This window comes from Chiloscyllium plagiosum, unplaced genomic scaffold, assembly GCF_037043375.1.
Source record: "Chiloscyllium plagiosum isolate Xiang-an unplaced genomic scaffold, Cpla_swu_hap1 HiC_scaffold_25, whole genome shotgun sequence".
Lineage (NCBI taxonomy): Eukaryota > Metazoa > Chordata > Chondrichthyes > Orectolobiformes > Hemiscylliidae > Chiloscyllium > Chiloscyllium plagiosum.
In genome coordinates, this window is record NW_028270163.1 from 52087952 (window position 1) to 52096064 (window position 8113).

Consider the following 8113-nt stretch of genomic DNA (forward strand, 5'->3'; position numbering starts at 1 on the left):
AGAGGGCATAAGTTTAGGGTGAGGGGGAAAGACTTAAAAGGGACATAGGAGGCAACGTTTTAATGCAAAGGGTGGTGCACGTGTGGAACGAGCTGCCAGAGGAAGTGGTGGTGGCTGGTACAATTACAACATTTAAAAGGCATCTGGATGGGTAGATGGTTAGGAAGGGTTTAGAGGGATATGGGCCAAATTCTGGCAAATGGGACTAGATTAATTTAGGATATCTGGTCAACATGGATGATTTGGACGAGTTAAAGAAAAGAAGCCATGGGGTGAATAGTACAAGGGATGAAGAGAGGAAAGAAATGAGGATGTTGCCTACACAATTTCCCATACTTTTGGGATACAGGGACAGAAATAGCTTTCCTTTGGAAAGAGAAATCTATCCAGAAACAATGTGAGTATACATGTTCTTTTATATGGAAGTAGGACATTTACAGTGAAAACATCTGCAAGAGCAGCAGTTGTTTAACTCCAGAATAGTCAGAGCAGAATAAAGAAAATCCTGACTGTTTCAGTGTCAGTAAGAGATACTTCAAAGCAGAAGGCTATGAAAGAGGAGTTTAAAGAATCTACTGTAAGAAATAAATTAGCTGCTGGTTTAAGGGACTCATGAAGGGACTTTGAGTAAAGAATGCTAAGATTTGCTGGAAAGAAATCAAGTGCAGTGCACCAACTGAAGAAGGAAATTTTAGGTGGAAATATGGTGACCCTTCACTGGTGTTTAAGTTTCTGGGTGGTTGGTGTTGAGGGCAAGAGTACTGAATCTTTATATCTGACATTTGTAATAAGACCATTCCAACTAGTTGTAAACGACATAGTTTGTGCTGAATCTCACATCTTTTTGGCTAATTCTAAGTTGGGTTGAATTTTTTGGTGTCTTTCACTTTCCTATCTCTTTTGTCATATCTTACCAAATGTACCACAATAATTTGGAGATAGTGAGGACTGCAGATGCTGGAAAGTCAGAGTTGAAAAAGTGTGGAGCTGGAAAAAGCAGGTCAGGCAGTATCTGAGAAGCATGGGAGTTGACGATTCAAGTCGGAACCTTTCATCAGGACACAATAATTACTTATCACACCCCTATGGATTCTCTCATGTCTGATTCTGGCCCCATCTTACAACACATTGTTCCCATAACAACTCACCATTCAGTAGATATCCACTGAAAAAACAGTATTATTTGTGCTTGTGCCATCTTTGAAAGGCCACAGTGGTCCTGAACTAGCATTGGCAATCAGGCATTGCCCCTCCTTGGCAATGTCATGGGAGATCAGCTGCAAAGCCACACTGCCCATGGCACATAACTAATGGAGCTGACATTTCTCACACGTACACCTCCAATTTCTCAACCTCATCACTGTTGAACAGTACACTACATACATTTTACTGTGCAGCTAAAAATATTCTTAAAGATGCAATAACAGTGCAACACTGCTTTCTAAGTTTAAAACAATATGAATATCCCAGAGAAGATTACAAAACTGTACAAATTGTCCATATTGTTAAAAGGTGCGCACAGCCTATTAGAAATAAGGGAAAAGTCGTAAGAATTAACTGTCCTTTCCTTCACCTTGGGAGAAAATAAAAATATTGTTTTTCAGTTCAGAGTATTTCAACAATCTTTAAACATTCGAAAATTGTTTTTTCAAAATTAGTAGGACAATTTTGAAATATTTAAAATCCTTTCAACTTTAATGAATGGAAATTTTATAAAATTTCTGTAAAAGAAAATATAAAGATACAAATAAAATAATTTTGAAGCAACAAAGCTTAATCACAAAACCTTGCGAACAATTCAGCTTCATTATCAGGTAATTAAAGAAAATAATTTTATTTTTCAAATATGTTTTAACACATGAACAGGAAGGGCTGAAAAGCCTCTTACAATGCTGTAATACTTTATGAATACACCTGTATATAAAGTTGACAATGATCAAAAAAATTTAAATAGCTAACTGGGTCTGCTTTATCCTTTTATTTTTATTCCAAAGTGTTTTTACACACAAGTGAGCAACTTTCCCATCACCAAAATCACCAATACTTTTTACTTTTCCATTTTCTCTTTGAATCTGTTGGGCCCTTTATAAAGGGCTCAAGTGTTGACTTCCAGCTCAGAAGTCCTGTTACCAAAGGAACTCATACTCAACAAGCTCCACAGGGAGATTTGTTAGTGATTCCCCATCGGCCTTGTAGGGGTTATCACTGTGTACAAAGTTCTGAGGGACATAGAAATGGTAGATAGGGAGAACTCTTTCCCTGGAGCAGAGGGGTCAATAAATGGGGTACAGTTTTAAGATAAGGAGCAGGAAGTTTAGAGGGTGACTTGAGTAACATTTTTTAGTCCAGAGGATTGTGCATATTTGGAACTCACTGCAGGGTGGAAGTGATGAGAAGGAACCCTCAAGACAGTTAAGAACTATTTAGTTGACCATTAGTAGCATACAAGACTACTGGCCATTTGCTGGAAAATAGGATTAGAATAGATGTTTGATGACCAGCACAGACAAGATGGGCTGAAGGGCTCTTTCTCTGTTCTAAAAGCTCTGCTCTAGAGAAGAGTAGCCTTTGTCATTTCTACTGTATACCAGTGATACAGTAAAAACAAGACAGCATTCCTCCAGTACTGAGGGTGCTACATTGACAGCACAAATAATTGTAGTCATGATTTGGAGACGCCGGTGTTGGACTGAGGTGTACAAAGTTAAAAATCACACAACACCATGTTCTAGTTCAACAGGTTTATTAGAAAGCACTAGCTTCCGGATATACACTAGCAATCTGGGTCTTTTTCAATATATAATTTCAGTTACATCACACTGTAAATTTTTGCTATATTCTATGTCTTACAATCTTATTCTCCACAATCACCTAATGAAGGAGCAGCGCTCCGAAAGCTAGTGCTTCCAAATAAACCTGTTGGACTATAACCTGGTGTTGTGTGATTTTTAATTTACACAATCATACACAGCATAAAGTGCATAAGAAGTGCAAAACATGCAAGTTACGGTGTAACAGTAGAATGATGAATAATAGACATTTTTTCTGGCAACAATATGAAAGAATTTCAGATGGGAAAGAGTCCAATTATACTGTGTTAAGGAGCCTGATGGCTTGGGGAAAGAAACTGTTGCACAGTCTGGCCATGAGAGACCGAATGCTGCAGTATCTTCTATCAGATGGTAGGACGGAGAAATGTTTGAGTGAGGGGTCTTCCACAATGCTCTTAGCCTTTCGGATGTAGCATGTGAAGTAAATGTCTGTAATGGAGAGAAGAGAGACCCCGATGATTTTATCAGCTGTCCTCACTATCCGTCTTACGATCTGAGATGGTGCAATTACCGAACCAGGCACTGATGCAGTAGCTCAGGGTACTCTCACTGAACCCTCTGTAGAATGTGATGAGGATGGGGGTTGGGAGGTGGGCTTTCCTCAGCCCGCGCAAAAAGTAGAGATGCTGCTGGGCTTTCTTGACTATGGGGAGAAAGTGAGGTCTGCAGATGCTGGAGATCAGAGCTGGAAATGTGTTGCTGGAAAAGCGCAGCAGGTCAGGCAGCATCCAGGGAACAGGAGAATCGACGTTTCGGGCATAAGCCCTTCTTCAGGAATGAGGAAAGTTTGTCCAGCAGGCTAAGATAAAAGGTAGGGAGGAGGGACTTGGGGGAGGGGCGTCGGAAATGTGATAGGTGGAAAGAGGTCAAGGTGAGGGTGATAGGTCAGACTGGGGTGGGGGCGGAGAGGTCGGGAAGAAGATTGCAGGTTAGGAAGGCGGTGCTGAATTCGATGGATTTGACTGAGATAGGGTGGGGGGAGGGGAAATGAGGAAACTGGTGAAATCCAAGTTCATCCCTTGTGGTTGGAGGGTTCCTAGGCGGAAGATGAGGCGTTCTTCCTCCAACCGTCGTTTTGTTGTGGTCTGACGATGGAGGAGTCCAAGGACCTGCATATCCTTGGTGGAGTGGGAGGGGGAATTGAAATGTTGAGCCACAGGGTGGTTGGGTTGGTTGGTCCGGGTGTCCCAGAGGTGTTCTCTGAAACGCTCTGCAAGTAGCCGGCCTGTCTCCCCAATATAGAGGAGGCCACATCGGGTGCAGAGAATGCAATAGATGATGTGTGTGGAGGTGCAGGTGAATCTGTGGCGGATATGGAAGTTTCCTTTGGGGCCTTGGAGGGAGGTGAGGGGGAAGGTGTGGGCGCAAGTCTTGCACCTCCTGCGGTTGCAGGGGAAGGTGCCGGGAGTGGAGGTTGGGTTGGTGGGGGGTGTGGATCTGACGAGGGAGTCACGGAGGGAGTGGTCTTTACGGAATGCTGATAGGGGAGGGGAGGGAAATATATCCTTGGTGGTGGGGTCCTTTTGGAGGTAGCGGAAATGACGGTGGATGATGGGGTGGTAGGTGAGGACCAGTGGGGTTCTGTCCTGGTGGCGGTTGGAGGGGCGGGGCTCAAGGGCGGAGGAGCGGGAAGTGGAAGAGATGCGGTGGAGGGCATCGTCGACCACGTCGGGGGGGAAATTGCGGTCCTTGAAGAAGGAGGCCATCTGGGTTGTGCGTTTTTGGAACTGGTCTTCCTGGGAGCAGATGCGGTGGAGTCGAAGGAATTGGGAGAATGGGATGGCGTTTTTACAGGGGGCAGGATGGGTGTAGTCCAGGTAGCTGTGGGAGTCGGTCGGTTTGTAGTAGATGTCCGTGTTGATTCGGTCGCCTGAGATAGAAATAGAAAGGTCGAGGAAGGGGAGGGAGGAATCTGAGACTGTCCAGGTGAATTTGAGGTCGGGGTGGAAGGTGTTGGTGAAGTGGATGAACTGTTCAACCTCCTCGTGGGAGCACGAGGCGGCGCCGATATAGTCATCGATGTAGCGGAGGAAAAGGTGGGGGGTGGGGCCAGTGTAGTTGCGGAAGATGGATTGTTCCACATATCCTACGAAGAGGCAGGCATAGCTGGGGCCCATGCGGGTGCCCATGGCTACTCCTTTCATTTGGAGGAAGTGGGAGGATTGGAAAGAGAAGTTGTTCAGGGTGAGGACCAGTTCAGTCAGTCGAAGGAGGGTGTCAGTGGAAGGGTACTGGTCGGTACGGCGGGAAAGAAAGAAGCGGAGGGCTTTGAGTCCTACGTGATGGGGGATGGAGGTGTACAGGGACTGGATGTCCATGGTGAAAATAAGGCGTTGGGGACCGGGGAAGCGAAAATCATGGAGCAGGTGAAGGGCATGGGTGGTGTCCCGAACGTAGGTGGGGAGTTCTTGGACTAAGGGGGACAGGACGGTGTCAAGGTATGCGGAGATGAGTTCGGTGGGGCAGGAGCAGGCGGAGACAATGGGTCGGCCGGGGCAGTCAGGTTTGTGGATTTTGGGCAGGAGGTAGAAGCGGGAGGTGCGGGGTTGTGGGACTATGAGGTTGGAGGCGGAGCTGGTGTTGAGGATCCAGATGAGATTCTCTGCCAGGTGTATGCCAAGAAATCTGGTGCTCGTCACTGGGGAGCTGTCGCTGTCCAACAGAAAGTGGTCACTCTGTGCCCTGTTGAAGTCAACAACCATCTCTTTTGTCTTGTCCACATTTAGAGACAGGTTGTTGTCTCTGCAGCAGTCCATTAGCTGCTGCATCTCCTCTCCGTATGCTGATTCGTCCCTCCTGCTGATGAGGCCACTCATTCACTGCCAATTTAAGATGGCTAGCAAAATAAAATGACAAGAGGAAAAATGTTTTCACACAGCAAATGGTTAAGACCTGCAATATACTGCCTGAATGTGTTGTGAACGCATATTGAGTAATTCAAAGAGCATTGGATACATTGGAAACTGTGCAAGGCTGCCAGTTAAAGGTGGTGAAGTGGGACTAGGTAAGTGCAGACAGCATGGATGCAATGATTTGATGGCCTTCTTCATCATAGTCTTGGAGATCTACATCACAATATATGCAAGTCTAAAACAATCGCCTAACTATTCTAATCCCAAACATTGCATGATCCTATATGCTGTCTATCCCTATTTTGTGTATCTTCTGTCCTATAAGCTCTGCAAATTGCATTTACTCGGGATGTACAGTGTCAGCATATTAGCTGTTTGTGTGTGTCCTGTAAACAAGTTGAATATATCTGCGCTGCTCAATAAATATTCTCTGTCACCCCCATGATCAAGTTTAATTTTACACATGAAATTATCGATGTTAAGTTATGCCACGTGTATATGTCACACTATCGGCCGCTCTTTACTGTGATGACCCAGTGGCCTAATGGATAAGGCATCAGCCTCCGGAGCTGGGGATTGTGGGTTCGAGTCCCATCTGGGTCGTGTTAGAAGCTTTTTTTTGTCTCGCCGTCCCGCGTCAGTTTGGAGCTGCTTGACCTGGTTACTTAAGTCCAGCATGTGGCTCACGCCAATACTCCACCAAAGACGCTGTCCTGGGTTTGCAAAACCTCAAAACCCAGCCAGAAAAGCTGTACTTCAACCGGGAGACCGCTCTCTTGCGGGGACGATCCCTCGATGCGCTTCGAACTAAATGCCAGCAGAGGGTGATAGCGAGGAGCAGCAGCTCAGTCAGATCCCGCAGCAAGTGCCTGTCTTTAGTTTCAGCAAAAAAAAACGCACGAAATAATCATTCAGAATAGATGCACTCATTCTGAAAATCAAAGGCATTAAGTACACAACCGGATACAATTCAATGATGCCCACAGTGTATTTTATTGCTAATCATTGCCGCCTGGCAACTATGTACAAGAAGGGAGCTTCTTTCTAATTCGCAAATGCAAAATAAAAATTGGCACAAAAGTACACTTAATAAATAAACTTTATGATTTTTGGTTATCGTTTTTGCAAGTGATGTGGTGTTTCAGTGGAAACAAACGTAAAAGCCTCAAACTTGGGAAAATACAGCAATTCAATTGAGGTATATTTTTAACACGGTGATTACTGAAGGCAACAAAATTTTTGTAAGAGTTACTTTTCATACAGCACTTGATGAATATATGGGTCAATTAAGATACTTTTCGAGTACTAAAAGCTACTGGAAAAATCTTCCTCATTAAAAATCTAGGGACATGGTTTCATTATTCAAAGACAAAAAAAAAATCAGGTCTCAACAAATTAGTTTTTAAATGGAAAATGATGAAATGTAATCAGTTGATGTAGTGTTGTCCTAGGTTGCTGCCCCCTCATTAGCATAATCCAAGCAAGGTATAAAACAAAGGGCATTCTCTCTCTCCTGCTCAATTCTCTCTCCTCTTCAATTATTTGGTTTTCGTTCCTGCTTCAGTATGAATAGACTGGTATTTATACATATCTTTTCGATCGTCGTATTTGCAAAAACTGAAGGTGAGAGGCATTTTATCCAATTTTCCAAAAAAAAGTAAACGCTGCGCTGTATTTGAAATGGTCGTATGTAGCATTATAATATTTTATATTAAATCCAAAAAGGTGAAGAAAGGAAAATAAATCTTGGATAAATTTAGCTGTATATATAATCTGTGCAACTGTATCATCTTCCAAGAGTTTAACTTGAATCAAAATATGTCTCAGAAATCATGAAGAAAGTAACTATTTGACTGGTCCCTGTTCCTTTGTCAATGTACCCTGGTAATACCAACAACGAATTTGACAATTAGAACTTATTTACCATGATGCTGGTGGTTTTCTAAAAGTGAAAGACGGAAATCGCCAGCGAGGTATTCAGCTTTAAGGTCAAGCTTGTTCGGTACAGTATTGTGTTCGTTGATCTCAACTATTGCAAATGGATTCAAGTTTCCCGAGATGAAAGAAGTGCAAACAATTTTGCAACAGTTGCAATGTGCCCGGAATTCATTTGTGAGAAGACAAAGTGTAAATGCTCGTAACATAGCCCAGGCTGACAGCTATTGGTGAAATGAGTTGTATGTGAAACCATGGACTAGCATCAGCAAGGTCTTAAAGAATTAGGTGCCATTTGTAAGAGTACAGGAACATTGTCATCAAGTTGATAGGTAAATTTTGGGCTAAATGTGAAAGCAAAACTCAACAGAAAGAGATGAATTTTAATTTGTCAATATCAATATTCATGGTCATGGAGATACTGAGATGATTGGGTAAAAAAAGACTAACTGCCTCGGATCCTTAAACTACGAAAGTTTAAAGTAATTTTCGAAC

The 8113-nt window shown here is 43.3% G+C and overlaps 1 non-coding gene across 1 annotated transcript; it reads left to right on the forward strand.

Annotated features, from left to right (window-relative positions):
- The first annotated feature begins 6213 nt into the window (after positions 1–6213).
- Positions 6214–6286, forward strand: trnar-ccg (transfer RNA arginine (anticodon CCG)). Its single transcript has one exon. It is a non-coding gene; the product is annotated as a tRNA-Arg (tRNA).
- The last annotated feature ends 1827 nt before the right edge of the window (positions 6287–8113 follow it).